The sequence below is a fragment of the Grampus griseus genome, assembly GCF_964374135.1.
Source record: "Grampus griseus genome assembly, chromosome: 15".
Classification (NCBI taxonomy): Eukaryota; Metazoa; Chordata; class Mammalia; order Artiodactyla; family Delphinidae; genus Grampus; species Grampus griseus.
This window is the reverse complement of record NC_139009.1, coordinates 87,750,040-87,768,326: the sequence shown is the minus strand read 5'-3', so window position 1 is coordinate 87,768,326 and position 18,287 is coordinate 87,750,040. Positions and strand designations below refer to the sequence as shown.

The window sequence follows — 18,287 nt, the reverse complement described above, 5'->3', positions numbered from 1 at the left end:
TATATAGAAGGAACAGAAATGAAAATGTGTGTGATATTATATATTACATGTTGATATATTGAAATTCACCTAAAGACTGAAATTCTGCAGAGAGAGAAGGAAAATGAAGCACCTTAATGCTGCGTAACTGAAGTCACACGGGGTTCATCCAAAAGGCAGATCAGGCTGAAATGTCCAGGTCGTGGTTTAAAAACCCTGACATCACGTCACACGAGCCATTCATGGTTTTTGGAAACAGGTTTCTCTTCTGCTTCACAGAGGCTGCTCTTTAAAGATCCATGCAGAAGGACAGAGAAGTATCAGCCATGTTTTTCTCATAATTTTCATTAAACTTCTTGGTCTGAGCTTCAGTGAACTGATTTCTCCACTCTCCAGTGACTTCTAGAAAGAGTGATGGATAGCACAGTCAGGGACGTTTTCACAAACTTTAACGCGTGTAGATAATCCCTTTCCCCTCGGTACTTAAATGCCTGATGCAGACACTGGCTGGGTGTCCTCCTGATATTGAGTGAGATGTGAGGCTACAGGGCTGATCACCGCACTTCACAGGTGAGGCATTTGTGAATAGCCTTTTTCTGAGACACTTGGGTGGGAGGAGATCTAGATGTGGTTTATCTAATTCTTGGTGTCACGCCCTGCAGCCCTCTGATCATCCAGGACTTCCTGAACCCTCAGTTCATTTCACTTTCTACTTAAGGTAACTGGACCCGGTTTTCTCCTCCTCTCCTTAGAGGTCTCTGGAGGGCTGCATCCTCAGAGCATCCTCTGTCCGCCGTCTGTATCTCTAGTTCAGGCCACATTCCTAGTTGAACACGGCTGAGATTCCTCCTTTCCAGCCTGAATTATCATTGTGTTAATGTGTAATTGAATTAAAGCAATAGAATATGAAGGAATGGTAAGGTTCGTTAGCTTTATTTTATGCTTATGCAATAGAGTATTCACATTTTTTCAGCTTCAACAACTGCAAATGGCCAGAGACCCCACAGAGAGCTGTTTCTGTTCTGATTTCTCCATGCTCTCTGCTTCACGTAGGCTCTTTGAGCTCTGTGTAGTATTATTTTCATGTGTGAAGTGTAAATCTGCTTAATTCTCTAGGGGTAATAAATTATATGGTTATGTAGTTTATCACTTAGCTTACAAGAAAATTAGATGACAAGTGACATAAGTAAAATGGTGGAGTAGGAGATATGAGCCTTCATCCCCCACCAAAAAAAATCCCAGCCATCCATGAACAAAAATAGTCCTGGGAAGGGCTTCAAGAGTCTAATTAAGGACCTAAAGCAACACAGTGGAGCCCAAACAGGAGGATAACCACACAGAGAGAATTGCTGGGGGGACTGGCACAGCAGAGCTGTCTGGAGGTGGCTGGGCTCAGAGAAGGGGGCTACCAGTGTCAGACACACAGCGGAGCCACCATGCCCCCAGGGCCTGCTCTGCAGGGCACCCCAGCAGCCTTTGTCCCTGAGGACCTCAGTCGCCCTGCGTGGGCTCTGCAGCCTTCATAGGATTTGTCAGCGTGGACCCCAGTGGCCTGCCCCGCAGGGCATCCCAGCAGCTTCCCCACTGAGGTAACCAACAGCCACCACAGACCCTCTAGAGAGGAAGACGCTGCCGTGTGCTCTCCTCTCCAAGAAGGAGCCGCGGTCATGCTGCCCTGGGACCGTGACCTCCACTCACCCCACCCCTTGCATGCCCTGGACCCCAGTCCCCAGCCCCCTCTCCACCCCCAGGCCCCATGACCACTCGGCATGTGTCTGCACTGTGATCTCTGACTCTGTAACTGCTCCCATAGGCTTTCTTTATTCTTTTTCATTCTTTTTCTTTTTGTTCCTCTAACTGTTAGAGACTAAAGAAAGCCTATGGGATTTATGAGACACCTTCAAGAGAACAAATATACAAATCTTAGAAATACCAGGAGAGAAAGGGGCAGAAAACTTATTTAAAGGTATAATGGCTAAAACTTCTCAAATCTGGGGACAGATATGGGCATCCAAGGACATGAAGTTTCAACCAAAAGAGGTTCCTCACTGAGACACACTGGAATCATGCTGTCAAAAATCAAAGACAGAGACATTTGAAAGCAACGAGACAAAAGAGGCTTATCACATAGCAGGGAACCCTCATAAGGCTATCGATAGATTTCTCCACACAAACCTTACAGGCCAGGAGAGAGTGAGATGAGATAGATATTCAAAGTGCTAAAAGAAAAAAAAAGAAACTGTCAACCAAGAGCACATTACTTGGCAAAGCTATCCTTATGTACAAAAGATAAAGAGAAAGGAATCAAAGCATAACACTACAAAAAACCACCAAATCATAAAGGAAGACAGCAAGAGAGGAAGAAAGGCACAAAGGAACTACAAAAGAACAAGAAAACAATTAACCTCTAAGATCAGGAACAAGACAGGGTTGCTCACACTTGCCACCTCTGTTCAACATAGTTCTAGACAGAGCAGTTAGGCAAGGAAAAGAAATAAAAGGCATCTAAAATGAAGAGGAAAAAGTAAAATTATCTCTGTTTGCAGATGACATGATCATATATGTGAAAAACTCATAAAGACTCCATAAAAAAGCTGCTAAACAAATTCAGTAAAGTTACAGGATACAAAATAAACATATAAAAATCAGTTGCATTTCTATATGCTAACAATGAACTATCTGAAAAATAAACTAAGAAAATATTTTATTTATAATAGCATCAAAAAAATAAAATACTTAGAAATAAATTTAACCAAGCAGGTAAAAGATCTATACACTGAAAACTATAAGATAATTGTTAAAGAAATTGAAGAAGAAACAAATAAATGGAAAGATATCCTGTGTTCACAGATTGGAAGGGTGAATATTGCTAAAATGTCCATACTACCCAAAGCGATCCATAGATTCAGTGCAACCCCTATCAAAATTCCAATGGCATTTTTCACAGAATAAATGTTACAAAGCTATAGTAATCAAAACAGTATGGTTCTGGCATAAAAACAGACACACAGACCAATGGAATACACTAAAGAGCCCAGAAGTAAACCAAACATATATGATCAACTAATTTTCGACAAGGAGGCCAGGAATACACAATGGGGAATGGGTAGCCTCTTCAATAAATTGTGCCAGGAAAACTGGATATCCACATGCAAAAGAATAAAATCATCTTATACCATACGCAAAAATCAACCCTGAAATGCTTAAACATAAGACTTGAAACTGTAAAACTCTTACAAGAAAACATAGGGGAAAAGCTCCTTGGCATTGGTCTTGGCAACGATTATTTTGATATGACACCAAAAACACAGACAACAAAGGTCAAAAAAAACAACTAGGGCTACATCAAACTAAAAAGCTTCTGCAAAACAATGGAAACAATTGAGAAAATGAGAAGTCTATAGAATGGGGGAAAATATTTGAAACCAAATATTTATAAGGAACTCATACAAATCATACGACTCAATAGCAAAAAACAAGTAACCAGATTAAAAAATGGGCAAAGGACCTGAAGAGACATTTTCTAAGGAGACAGATGGCCAACAGGTGTATGAAAAGATGCTCAACATCACTAATCATCAGTGAAACGCAAATCGAAACCACGATGAGCTATCACCTCACACCTGTTAGGATGGCTATGATCAAAAAGTTAAAAGAGGAATTGTTCGTGAGGATGTAAAGAAAAGGGAACCCTGTGTGCTGTTGGTGGGAAAGTAAATTGGTGCAGCCACTGTGGAGAACAGTATGGAGGGTCCTCAAAAAATTAAAAATAGAGCTACCACATGATCCAGCAATCTCACTTCTAGGTTATATCCAAAGGAAACAAAATTACTATCTCGAAGACACATTTGCCTGTACAGTGGAATATTATTCAACCTTAACAAAGAAGGAAACCCTGACGTTTGTGACAACATGGATGAAACTGGAAGACATTATGCTCAGGGAAATAAGCCAGATATAGAAAGACAAATGCTGCACAATCTCACTTATATGTGGAATCTAAAAAAAATCGAACTCATAATAACAGTAGAACGGTGGTTACCAGGGGGTGGGGTGAAAGGGGAGATGCTGATCAAAGGTACAGACTTTCATTTATGAGAGGAATAAATTCTGGAGACCTAATGTACAACATGATGATTATAACTGAGAATTTATTATATATCGATACCTGAAATTTGCTAAGAGAGTAGAATTCAATTGTGTTTTCACTCCTGCACCAAAAAGAGTAACTATGTGATGGATGTGTTGTATTATTAGCTTGATTGTGGTGCTCATTTCTCAGTCAAAACATCACGTTGGGGCTCCCCTGGTGGCGCAGTGGTTGAGAGTCCGCCTGCCGATGCAGGGCACACGGGTTCGTGCCCCGTTCCGGGAAGATCCCTCATGCCGCGGAGCGGCTGGGCTCGTGAGCCATGGCCGCTGAGCCTGCGCGTCCGGAGCCTGTGCTCCGCAACGGGAGAGGCCACGGCAGTGAGAGGCCCACGTACCGAAAAAAGCAAACAAAAAAAACCCCCAAAAAAACCCCCCAAAATCACGTTGTGTACCTTATATTGACGTTTTACTTGTCAATCATCCCTAAATGAAGCTGGGGGAAAAAAATTCCCAAACCTAAAAAAACCCTCCAGCATGTGTAGTACTGCTGTGCCTATAAATATATGTGTCTCTGGACAAATAGACAATACCTTTTTTCCAATAGAAAAAAAAGAAATCAGGTTCATTATTGGGCAAATTAGAGAGAAAATTTTTCCTTTGAGGCTTAAGTTTTTGCTTATCTTATCAAACAAAATGTACTAGGATTTTTTTTTTTGTTTCATTTCTCTAAAATAATGACAACTTCTTGAAGTTTGTCTCCTTTAAGGGGCTGGCAGTATGGTAGCATCAGGTGGGCTCTGGGCAGGTGGCTGAAGGTCCTGGCTCTGGCCGGGCTGTGAGACCCACTGTGCCCCCGCGGTCATTCTCGGAGAAGTGATTTAACTCAGGGACCACCCTTCCAACCCTCGAGGCCAATGACCTTCGTACTGTCCTCCAGAATGTGCTGGGAAGAATGTGAGCTTCCTGGAGATTAGAGGCTTCACTTGAGAAAGAGTTTGGGTCAAGTACATGTTTGAAGCTCTGAGTTAAGCAGAATTAAACAAGTTCCTTCTCAGAAACTTATTTACGCTCACGTGCTTCAAAAGGGCAGGTACAGAGTGTGGATTCCCACCCTTCTCTGAGCACGAGACATGGGATCTCCCTGAATAAGGCTGCGAAGAACTCACTTCAGAAAACACTGTAGGTAGTGACTCACTGAGCCTGAAGGGTAGAAAGCCACTTCTGGGTCAGAAAATTTGTCTATTATCAAGGGACAGACGGGAGCAGGTACGCCTCCTTCAGCGCCACCTCTGCTCCCTCAGATACTCACCACCTATGGCCACGAGCAGGCCAGCCATGTAGACGCTTAGAGAGAATTCTGCGGGTGCAGGAGGCCTGAGGCAGGTGGTGTGGGTTGGTGGGACCATCACGGGCTGTTGGGTCAGGAAGACCTGGGTTTGCAGCCCATCTCGGCCCCCTGCCAGGTGGTTCTCATTGGGCAGCCTGTGTGATGTCTCTGAGCTACAGTGATGTCTGAACGTCCCCCTGTGGCGTCGCCGAGGGGCTGGGGGCGCTCAGGACGGAGCCCCGTGCCATGCCCCCAAGCCCCTGGTGTGGGAGTGCACCCCACCCGCTCTCATCCACCTGACCCGGTGCTTTGGGCGGACAGGTGTGGGGATGATACGTTCTTACGGGAAACCGGCCCTGAGTGTTTTCTGCTCCCACCTCACCTTGCAGGTTTTCTCCCAGAAGGATGGCAGCAGCAGTTGCGCAGGAAGATGACTTTTCAGAGTCCTTGGGGAAGGCATTGCATTTGCCTGGTCGATTCCTGAAAAATTGTTCCAGCATATTTGTTAATTTTTTAAAAAGTTTTATGTTTTGTGAATTGATTCTGTCAGTTTTCTTCACGTATGGCTCCTGGGTTTTAGGTCACATTCAGCCCTTCTTCCTCCCTTGGATGATGAAAACCATTCCTCCTTGGTCTCCACTGGCGCTCTGCACCCGTGGTTCGCTGCACATTAGAATCTCTGAGGCAGGACTTTCCCTCAGGGTCTCACTCACCACTGACCCACCCCCGCCCGCCCGCTCCTTTTCTCATCCCATCAACCTTCAGTACCTACAGCAGAGCCAGCCAGCACCAAACCACCGCATGCAAATGGGTGAGGACACCTCGACCACACCGTAGGTTCAGAAGACCCAGGGCGGACCTGCGTTATGTCTTCAAATCACTGCTCAAAGAAAATGACAGGGAAATTGTTGAAGAGGCCTGAGGACTCCACAGACGTGTCCACTGGAGGCCTCTAAGGTCAAACCTGAATTACGTAGTGTAGCCTTGAACACTCTCAAAATCTGTCCCCAGTTATTTTTAACGCTCATTTTTGCCACTTTGCCCCAAGCACTCTGGGGTGACACTGAGCAGTTTAGAAAACATGGCACATGTTAGGCTGGGTCAAAAAAAAACAGGAAAGAAAGAAAAAAAAAGACAAGACAGGACAATTAGCTTGTTAATTCATTCTCCAAATGTGAGTTCCCAAGTCCGCAGTTTTCACGTTGGGTTAGAATGGATTCCTGTGGGAACATTGTTGTTAGAGATGACGGTGCTGGGCCCCTCAGTCTGTGTAACTCCACCCTGTACCTCAGGTGCACGCGTGTGCCTGGGATGGTTCCCGCAGGACACACAGACACAGCACACTCACCCAACACACAACGCATGCACACATAACACACATGCGCACACGCGCACACACAACACACACACATCCACACACAACACACATGCACACGCACGCACACAACATGCACACACAACACACATGCACACACAATACACATCACACGCACAACACACACATGCACACACACAATACACAACACATGCACACACAACACAATACACACCACACGCACACACCACACACACATGCACACACGCACACGTGTGTGCACACACACACTACGGGTTAGTGGTTAAGAGCATGGGCTTCATAAACAGAATTCCCGAGCCCAGATCCTGGCTCAGTCCTATCAGCTGTGGCCCTCGAGCAGATCATAGCCTCCTGGGCCTGAGTTTCTGTGTGTGTAACGTGGGTGTCAAGTAGCAGCTCCTCAGTGTACTGTGAAGACAAAAAGTGCTCATGCAGGAAAGTGTTTGGAGTGACCCCTGGCCCGTGGCGAGTGCCAGGACTCCACCATGCATTGTCTATTTCCCCATGGAAAGTGCCTCAGGAATGCTGACCTTGTATCTGGGGTCCTTGGTGCCAGGCCCCTGTGACATTGGCGTATGAAGTCCCCCTGCTGGGGGAGGGCTGGGGAGAGATCCCTTTCCCTGGTGTTTGTAACTCGGTGACACTTTATTTAATAGCGAGGTGGTGCCCCTCTATTGTTTAGCATTAGAGCTAAATAAGTTTTTAAGTGAAGGGGTCTGTCTACCTAGATTTGCACAAGTAAAGGTAACTTGTATCCAGCATTTAGAGTTGGGGACCAAAGGGAGTTTTTTTGGGGGGGGTGTGGTAGACTTTCAGACTCTCCACTCCCAAATTGCCCATCTTTACGTGAAGATTACGATTTTGTAAACTGGAGACTTACCAGAGCAGTCCGGTATCCGTATCCATTCCAGGAAAGGCTGTCGCAGGTGGATGGGGACCAATCCGCTCTGCTCAAGGTCTCCACCGTTCTGTATCAGATCTACAACCTCCTGCGTCCAGGTCGTTCCTGAGAAAGAGTGGAGAGCAGAACTGAGGAACAGGTTGCTGATTTTCTGCAGCTTACAATTTAGAAGCATCTTATGCTAGAAAAAGAATTCATTTGTCTATCAGTACCTCACTTATGCTACTCACTACGTTGAATTGAAATCAGCTATTAAGATTATCTTTTCCTCACCAGAAAGTTTCATTAAGGGAAGCAATTAATTTTTATACTCCAATGATGTACTTTTAAGAATTTGAATATGCATTGGTATTTCTAGAAAATGATAATACAAATAATTAGTGTATGTAACAATAAGGGGTTAATTTAAAAAATATTTCCTTTGGAGGAAAATCACAACGATTGCCAAACACTCACTTTTACTATTACACTCTGGTTGCTTATAAATAATCTTGTTTCTCCCCTCTGGTTACTTTTATTTAGAACCGTGACATTGATCCAATGCCAATGATGTGAAAAGGAAGGAAAAGTAAGAATTGGAATTGGTAATCCACAAAAAAAAGGAAAAAATCGACATTGAATGAATTCCTCTTTAAGAGGTCAAGAAAGATAGGGTGACGTTAACAGTGACTTCTACATGGAAGTTGAATTGGTTTTAAGTGGAAAAATAACCTTTGCTACATTTGGGGGTGATACCCGTTCTCCCTGGGGCCGCTCTCAGCCTGCACACCCTTGACTTCCCAGGAATTCTCTCCCTGTTTGGCTTCCGGACACTTGGCTGGCCTGGTCTTTTTCTCGGGGAGGAGCCTGGTTTGCACGTGTGTGGGGCCATTGAATCCGATGGACCCCAGTCTTCTCTCTGGGTCCTACGAATTGGGCGGTTCTGGATAAATTATGTAAACCCACCGAGCGGGAGTTATGCTCGTGTGGTTTTGAGAGCAGAAGTGCCAGCCTGCAGTGGGCACTAAATGAATGTCGAGGGTCATAATTGTTAACTGCGTAGGTGCCGGTGTTCCTGCAGGGCAGGGGCCGGTCCGGTGAGACCGTCTTGCTCAGGTAAGATGAGGAGGAAGCTGCCGCAGCTGGTTTCCCGTGGTCCCGGCTCCTTCCCCCGCGCCTGGGCCGCGCTCCCTGGGCCCTGGGCTCTGGCACTGTGCCTGCTGAGCTCCTGATTGGTTCCCATTTTTCCTTCTGTCCTGGAATCAGAACTCGCTTCATCCTTGGCCCTTCCATTGCCTATGCGTCAGTTTACGGTCCCAGGTCTGTGTTGTCTGGTTCTGCCCGATGCAGGGTGCTCCGGGAGCAGCAGGGGAGGCCTTCTCGCTATGGGCCGGCTCTGCTTCCTTTCCTGGACTCTGAGGGGGGCCGGCCTCTCGAGGACCTCGTGGGTGCCCTCTGCCTGCAGACTCCGCCTCGGACTTGGCTTTGCTGCCGTGGACGCAGTGAGCGACTCCAGAAACCCAGCCTCCCTTGGTGGTCGGTCTGGGCCATGCACGGGTTTCTGCCAGAGCCCCTGGCCTCAACCTCCAGCCTTGCCCTGCACCCCAGGGGCCTCACACCGTGACTCACACTCACCAGTAACTCCCCTCCAGCCCAGGACGGCCGATTCCCACCGACCCAGGTTCCAAAGTCAACCGCACCGCCTAACTGCAGGGCAATCTGGTCTCTGCCCTTCCGTGGACTCTGCCTGCTGGCCGGCACCTTCCCAGACATGGGTGTTGACGTGAACGGTCAGTGGCTGGAGTGATGCCCCACAGCCGTCCATGGAGGTTCGTAAGTCTGCGGCGGGTGTGTGGCCCCGACTCCCTTCTAAACCGAAGAGTTTGCTTTCCCAGCTGCTGAGGGCGCTGCTGGCCGACAGCCCTGAGCCGTTCATCCCTCTCTGGGACCCAGGCCGTGCCCCTTTCCTGTGGCAGCTTGCACCTGACACCCAGGCCTCTCACCCACCCTGGGGTGGCGTCAGCTTGGAGGGACCACCCCAACTCTGGAGCGCCCAGCCCACGGGCTGGAGGGGGGCTTGCCAGCACCGAGTGGAAGGCCCCGTCCTGCCTCCCTCCGCTTCCCCACAGAGCACTGACCTTTAAACAGGCCACGCACTCACACCCAACTCAGCCTGCCTCCTGGGGACCCGGCCTGCGACGTGGTTTGGGATCGAGGATGAGGACTTAGGGTGACGACAGGCTGCCTTAGGTCAGCGGCAGGTGGGGGCCTGGGCCTTGAGTGACCTTACTTGGCCACAGAAGCAATGACATTCAAACGAGGTCATTAGGGTGGACCCTGATCCAGTGTGACCGGGGTCCTCACGAAAAGGGGAAATTTGGAGACAGACGGGTGCACAGGGAGAACGACGCGTGTGAACGTGAAGATGGCTGTCTGTCCTCAAGCCCAGGATGGGGCCTTCCGCAGCCCCCGGGAGAAACCAGACCCGACGAGCCTTGATTTCCCACCTGCAGCCTCCAAGACCTTGAGGGTACACTCCTGCCACGCCCCTGGGTTGTGCTGCCTGGTTACGGTGGCCGGAGCAAAGGAAATGATCACAGCGGCTCCGAGATCCTTCACGTCCTTCCCTCCGTCTAAATTAGGCCCGACCGGTGGCCTCTCGTCACCCCCCGGCCCCCCCCACCCGAGTTTCCTCCAGGGCCCTAATCACATGTTGTAATCACATGTTGTAATCCAGATTACATGTTGTAATCTGTCCAGTGGCCTGACGTCCTGCTGCAGCCTAGACCCTAAGCGCCAGCAGGACAGAGGCCAGGAGCACTTTGCTGCTCTGCACGGGGCTCATCCCTGGGGTTTAGAGCCTCCTGATAGAGTTTTGTTGAATGAGAGAAAAAAATGATTAGCATGAATTTTTTGACCTGAAAAATCTACTTTAAATAGTTACATATTTTTAATAAAACAGCGACCTAGCTCTTGAAAAAAACCTTACAGTTTTGTAGACAAGTGTCAGATCCTTTGCCCGCCTGTCTGATTTACAGACAGGGCCCCCGCTGGCCTCTGCATTGCCCACTCAGAGCTGACACGTGGCGACTCCTGCTCTCTCGTCTACCACATACCTGCTTTGGGGTAGGAAGCAATGACCAGGTCATCGGGCCTGGCTTGGGAGGCCCAGATCTTACCCCAGATCCTGCATGTGCCCTTCTGTAGAGTGACCCCATCTACCTGGGGAAGCAGGGGCCCTTCTGACTCCCCTGTCGTTCCCACCACATCCATCTCCATTTCCTCCGTCTTGGTTTGGGCACCAGCAGTGCAAAGTGACAAGTGAGCGAAGGCAGGATCCACATGGGATTTTACCCTCAGTGCCTTGGGCACGGACTCCGCTCACCTACAGGCTTGTGTGTCCAGGCAAACAAGGAGAGGTGATTGGCATGGCTCTGTACCTCCTGAGTGACGCTGGAGCGAAATCCTTAAGCCTGTGCCGGATCAGACCTTCCTTACGGCGGGGCTCCGGCGGGGCCCCACCTTGACGCTGCCCAGAGGGAGGAAGAGCCGCTCGGCGAGGGGCTGCCCGAGTCCGTCCTGGAGTCATTTCCTGGACCCGCGGACGCCCTCCAAGGTGGGGAGTCGGGTGATGTCGCTGAAGGAACGTCTGGAACAGGTGTCCAGGCATTGCCCTCCCCTCTGTCCTCACCCGGAGCCAGCGATCCTGTGTCCTCGGGATTTGGAGAAAAACCCTCCCAGGCTGAGAGGAGACAAGTGTCATGTCACCAGCTGGGACATGGGAATTCCACCCCAGCTTTGGAGGCTGAATGAATTCTCAAGGCTCTGGTCTTGTCTATGAGTGTGAGGATAGACTGTCGTATCTGAGAACCATCACCAGATAGACTTTTTAAAAATTAATTTTTATTGGAGTATAGTTGCTTTACAATGTTGTGTTAGTTTCTGCTGTGCAGTAGAGTGACTGAGCTCTATGTATACATATATCCCCTCTTTTATGGATTTCCTTCCCATTTAGGTCACCACAGATCATTGAGTAGAGTTCCTTGTGCTCTACAGTAGGTTCTCATTAGCTATCTATTTTATACATAGTATCAAGAGTGTATATGTGTCAATCCCAATCTCCCAATTCATCCCATTCCCCTCCTTTGCCCCTTGGTATCTGTACGTTTGTTCTCTACGTCTGTGACTCTATTTCTGCTTTGCAAATAAGTTCATCTGTATCGTTTTTCTAGATTCCACGTATAACCAATATTTTACGGTATTTGTCTTTCTCTGTCTGACTTACTTCACTCGGTATGACAATCTCTAGGTCCATCCACGTCTCTGCAAATGGCATTATTTTGTTCTCTTTTATGGCTGAGTAATATTCCATGGCATATATGTACCACATCTTCTTTATTCATTACTCTGTTGATGGACATTTTGGTTGCTTCCATGTCCTGGCTATTGTAAATAGTGCTGCAATGAACATCAGGGTGCATGCATCATTTCAAATTATGGTTTTCTCCGGATATATGCCCAGGAGTGGGATCGCAGGATCATAAGGTAACGCCGTTTTTAGTTTTTTAAGGAACCTCCATGCTGCTCTCCATAGTGGCTGTACCAATTTACATTCCTACCAACAGTGCAGGAGGGTTCCCTTTTCTCCACGCCCTCTCCAGCATTTATTATTTGTAAATTTTTTGATGATGGCCATTCTGACCAGTGTAAGGTGACACCTCATTGTAGTTTCAATTTGTATTTCTCTAATAATTAGTGACGTTGAGCATCTTTTCATGTGCTTTTTGGCCATCTGTATGTCTTCCTTGGTGAAACGTCTATTTAGGTCTTCCGCCCATTTTTTGATTGGGTTGTTCGGGTTTTTTTTGATATTGAGCTGCATGAGCTGTTTGTATAGTTTGGAGAGTAATCACTGCTCAGTTGCTTCATTTGCAAATATTTTCTCCCATTCTGTGGGTTGTCTTTTCATTTTGTTTATGGTTTCCTTTGCTGTGCAAAAGCTTTTAAGTTTGAGTAGGTCCCATTTGTTTATTTTTGTTTTTATTTTCATTACCCTAGGCAGTGGATCGAAAAAGATCTTGCTGTGATTTATGTCAGAGTGTTCCGCCTATATTTTCCTCTAAGAGTTTTATAGTATCCCCAACAGATAGACTTTTAAAAATCAAGGCATAATTAACAGTAGAATGTGCAGAGCTTCAGTTTACGTGTTGATGGGTTTTCACTCGTGCATACGCCCTGTGACAGGCCCCAGATCAAGATGCAGAATGTTCCCACCACCTGCCCTCTGTCTGGGTCAAGGCCTCACCACCACCCCGGGCCCAGGGCGAAGGCCGTTCCGACTTCCATTCCCTCGGATAGGGTTCCCTGCTCGTGAACCTCGTCTTGGCGGCATCGTCCATTGTCCAGCTTCCCTGGCCACCTCCTGCTCTGACCTTCCCCGTGCCCATCTCTTTCTCTTCCCTACAGACTCTTCCTCATCCTCGATTCTGTGCTGGACGCCCCCCCATCAGAAAGATATTTGACTAACCCCACCTGGAATGGTCTCTTACCTTCTGGGTATGTCCTTGCATCTTTATTTTAACTTCTGAGAAGGGTGAGTGCTATGAATAATATAAACCATAGACACAGATGGTCTTTGCTTCTGAATTTTTGAAATTGGAGAAAATAAAGCAGCGGCGTCATCTAGGGCTAGGTGTTTTATAATCCAAGTAGAGGCAGTATTTGTCTGCACCAGACTGACAGAACCTTTTCAGGGAATTGAAGGAATAACCAGCGGTTTTTGAGCCAAGTAGAGCACCAGTCGGAGAAAACACTGTTTTATGTGGTTGCTGGCTACTTGGAGGTAAGAACCTTACATGAGTCTCATAACACAAGAAGCAGATCATCTCTGAGAACAAAGGGGAATAAAGGCAATTTGAGACCCAAAGAGCCTGTAGAGCCGGTCGCATAGGTCTTGCCTGCAAGGACCTCTCGGACAGGAAGGGTTTTCTTCCTGGATTTCCGCAGGCCACTGTGGTTCAGTCAGCTCGCCCAGCCCCCAGGGTCCAGGAGTCCTGGTCCAGCTTCCACTGCCTGCAGGGCAGAGCTTGTGCCTGTTCCCGTCGCTTTGCTGACGTGTATGCAGGGTCCACTTCCTCGTAGCAGGGATAGAGCATTTGATGCGGGCTTGCCTTTCTCTTTCCCTCACCCTTTTACGGGCTCGTATGGGGAACCCATGCACATTGAAAGAAGAAAGGAAGCGTGGGCCTAAGAGCTGGTGCGCGAGGGCTCCCTGGGTGGGGCTGGGGCTTCAGGGCAGGATCGGCCTGGCCGCCTTCCCCTCCTGAAGAGGAGACTTTGGGATCCACCCACCCGCTGTTCACAGCGGCTTCCAAGGGCCGACTCCGCATCTCAGGCCAGCAGGGCTGTGGTCATCCTGTGAAGCCACAGCAGGAACCCGTGTTGTCTAGGCCACAGCTGTGGTCTGCAGGGGTGGCTGAACCGGGGGCGAAGCAGAGAAAATCCTCCTGTCATTGAGACTGCAAATGAGCGCATGTCCCCCGGGGAGCTGTAGCGCACAGGGCTTCCAGCAGATCCGAGGAGCCGCCTAGGTCAGGAAGTCCTTTAACGTTCTTCCCGGTTTGCACAAGCTTCTTGACTTTTCTTCTTTGTTCCGTAAATAGAATAATGTCGTTTCCTCAGGCTGGTCCTGAGTTGTCTGACTGTAGGGCCACCGCTCAGGCCTCCTTTTTCTCTTTGTCATTAGATCCAACGACTCGACCTGCTTCATTTCTTCCTTAAACCCGACTTTGCCCAAATTAACCCCACGTTGGTGATGCGAATACGACTCCCCTTACTACTGATCCTATTGTAGCAGGACATACATGCTTCAGCTCGTTTGTTCCCTAAGTTTTAGGGGAGGAAGTGTGGTTCTGACACCAATTCCCACGTGTGTTTTTTCCGACCACCACCAAGCAGTTCTTCAACGCCAGCTGGGTGTTCTGCGATACAGCTCAGTTCTGACAGCGTCTGCCTGTCAGGAGATGGCGTCAGACCCCACGGGTTAAGGGCTCAGTCCTACAGGACTGCCCCCACCCCCCGCTGAGACTCTAATCACCTGTCCAGGTTGTCACCTGTGCTGCTGTACCAGCGGCTACACACTGGAGGTTCCCATCGCTCCCGCCTCGGGGTGGGTTATTCTGCTAGAGGGGCTCACAGAGAGTTGACCTGCTAAATCAGCAGCTTATTACAGAAGCATGCAGCTCAGGAAGAGCCAGGCGGAGAAGGGGCACGGGGCAAGGCCTGGTGAGGGGCGTGGAGCTCCCCTGCCCGATCCGGGTGCCATGCTCCCCAACCTTCCTGTGTTCACCAACCCGTTAGCTCTCCGAACCCTGTCCCTTTGGGCTTTCACAGAGGCTTCATCACACAGGTTGATTGATTAAATCACTGGCCTTTGGTGATTGAACTGAGTCTCCAGCCAGCTCTTCCCCTCCCCAGAGGTCAGGGGTGGGGCTGAAAGTTCCAACCCTCTAATTACCCTTAGGTGACTTAGGGCTTTCCAAAAGTCACCTCGTTAACATAACAAAAGGCACCTTTGCTGTAGGAAATTCCGAGGTTTTTAGGAGCTCTGTGCCAGGAAGAGGATGAAGATCAAGTATATATACGTATATATATTCCTTATTATAAATCACAACATCACAATAGGTATGATCATTGACCCCATTTTCCAGATGAGGAGACTGAGGCCAGAGAGTGAGGCAAATTAGCACAGGCTGCACATATGGTAACTGGCAGGGCCAGGCTCAACCCTGTGCTGTGGCTTCAGAGCTGGTCCAGGACGTCGGGTCACCAGCACCCTCCCTTCACTCAGTCCTGAAGATAAGCACAGGGACGCTTTTCAGTTAAGGGTTATGTTACCGAACTGAACTTGGGTCCACACCCCTGCTGCACAGCAAAGCCAATCTGCTGACACCGGGTTGTGGTGAAGGAAAGTACAGCATTTATTGCAGGGCACCAAATAAGGAGAACACGGCAGCTCATCCTTAAAAGACCCAAACTCCCCGATGATTTTCAGGGAAGGGCTTTTAAAGGCAACATTTGGGGTGAGGACTGCAACATTTGCAGCTCATGGACTTTCTTCTGATTGGTTGGTGGTGAGGTAACAGGTTGATGTTTTGGGAATCTTAACCACCAGCCGTCTGATTCCAACCAGTCTGGGGTCTACGTGCTTGTGGTCGCCTGTAGTCACTGTCCTCCACCTGGGCGGGGTCCCTCGTTTCTAAGGGAAGAATTTAAAGAAATGAGAAAAGGGATGATTGACAAAGACACCAAGGAAGTGACGGGTGGGTGGGAGCTGAGGCCTAGCTGCCACTGGTGTTAAACCACCACGTCAGCTTCCTCTGCTGAGGCCTCGGGAGGTCCCTCTCTCCCGGCGGAGGCTCGGGGGTCCTGGGACCCGCCTCCTGCCCTTCGTCCTGCCCGCCCCCCACAAATGGCTCTGCTGGACCCTCCGTTTCTGTAGCTGCTCAGCCTGAGCCCGTCTTGGGGTGACAAGTGAGGGGAAGGAATCTTTCCTGCAGCCAAAAGGAAGGCTGAGAAGTCCTTTGGCCGCCCCAGCTCTGCGGGCTGCCCGCCTGGGCCCTGATCTGCCGTCAGTTTTCCTGTCTGCTCTTTCCAAAACGACTTCCAGCAAAAGCAGGGACCCCGTTTCGGGGTGACACCCTGGGCAGAGAGCCTGGGTCCGGCTTCCTGGGTGGTCTGGGTCCTGCCGTGGAGGCCCCGCCATGTTCCCTGGAGGACACGCTTTGTGAGGGCCTTATTCTGTGGAGGTGGCTGGCCAGGACCCCCTGCAGGGAGGGACGGACCCCAGGTGAACCCCCCAGGAAGGGGGTGCCCTTCGTGCTGGAAGGCCACCCTGGCACCAGGGACAGTGTCTCCAGGAAAGTTTGGGATGAGGGGCAGAAAAGTAATTTTCCTCCCTCATATCTTGGAGAAAAATGTTTTTCCCGTATGAGCAGAAGCGAGCGGCAGGCGCTCTCCCCTCCTCGCCTCCGGCTCTGTTCTCCTCCAGGGGAAGGACCCGGTACTCACCGGGACCCCAGCGGGGGGGCTCACCGACCTTCACCTCTGCTCCTGTGTGTTGGCCCTGACAACACCCTTCTGCAGGCTCTTCCTCCAGGGGGGCTTCTCGAGTCCTGAAGCCCCAGACCTGTACCCGTAGGAGGAGCGGCTCCTGCTCTGGTCCTGCCCCTTAGTTCCCTTGAAATAGGACCTGCTTAAGGTGGGTCTGGATGGGGCTGCACCTCAGGGCTCAGATGGAAGCAGGAGGTGAAGGAAGAGGCCAGTGAGAGCCCCGGTCGTTGCCTCCCCTCCGTCTTCCCGGAGCTTGGTCTTCGGTTCCCGGAACCCGGCCTATGGCTGCCTATTTCCTGGCCCCGGCAACCACTTTGGAATTTAATATTCATCACCTCTTAGGCGCACACCCAGAACTTAAATCATGGTTCTCTGAATGTGTGTTTAATTGTGAATCACAGATAAAACTTTTAATAGTTGTATTGCTTCTGCTACCCATGTTCAAATGCCTTAGGATTTCTAACTGGACCAGCCAATGGGAAGGATGGTGGATTCCCTAGGGGGAAGTGACCGAAGAAGGCTGGACTGCTATTCACGTCTGGACCACAGTTGAAAATGGTGGGTGGGTTTGTGAGTCCAGTGGAGTGAAATACAGGGTAGAGGCACTTAGATAGTTGAGCACTAGATCACTGTGGAGATTTTTGTCTGAACTCTGTAGGTAGATAGATGGTCCTTATTTATCCGTCCATGAGTCCATCCGTGCATGCATCCATCCATGGTCCAAAACAGAGTTACTGGGCACCTGCCCTGTGCTAGGCTCTGCCAAAGGGGTGGTGTTGGGGGATGAATCTTCCCATCTAGTACAGATAATAACAGAATAGCCAACGAGGTTAGAGCAGGTGCTGTGCTATGATGAGAATAAGGAGAGTTAGCGATGGATGCCGTGGGACACTGGCTGAGGAACCGACAGTCATGGACACGCTCCCCAAGGGAGTGGATTGGACCAGAAGGAGCCAGGCTGGCTTAAAGCCTTGGCAGCGGGATTCCGGGCAGAAAGGGCTACAGGTCCTCAGACCCAGGGCTGGACCAGCTCCTGGAACCAATAGGAGCCCGAGCCTCCCGGTGAGGCAAGGTCAGAAAGGTGGGTGGAGTCAGGTCACGCCGCTTTGGGCCTGGAGGGGAATTTGGCTTTTGTTCTAAATCAAAACGGCCCCTTTGGGGCGCTTGCATCCCCTGTTCACAGTCAGGGGGCAGAGAGCATGCTGGCTGCTGCTGGAAAATGGTTCGCCAGGGATAGGGATGTCAACAGCAAGAGTGGCACAGAAACTCTTCTGCACCCAAATCATCGCTCACTGGAATTTATTCAGCCTTGGAGTAACGCTAAAAAGGCGAGTGCTTTGCAGACACGTTCTGGGTTGCAGGTTTTGGCAATGGTTGTGGGAGTGTGCACTGTGGCTGATACTGTTACACACCTGTGCTGTCCTCAGAGAAAGAACCAGTCCCGGTGCCCAGCTGCCTACCCCCCTGCACACCTGTTGCGGTGTCTTGGTTTACCTTTTGGAAACCTGCAGGGGGCATTCATTTCTTTCCACAATGGACGT

At 49.4% G+C, this 18,287-nt stretch overlaps 1 pseudogene across 1 annotated transcript; it reads right to left on the bottom strand.

Annotated features, from left to right (window-relative positions):
* Positions 1-13,034, bottom strand: LOC309833711 (sulfotransferase 1C4-like; annotated as a pseudogene). Its single transcript, XR_014298543.1, has 5 exons — positions 12,941-13,034; positions 10,143-10,268; positions 7,636-7,761; positions 5,781-5,878; positions 1-381 (listed from the first exon to the last, which is right to left on the bottom strand). The product of XR_014298543.1 is annotated as a sulfotransferase 1C4-like (transcript).
* Positions 13,035-18,287: the final 5,253 nt, after the last annotated feature.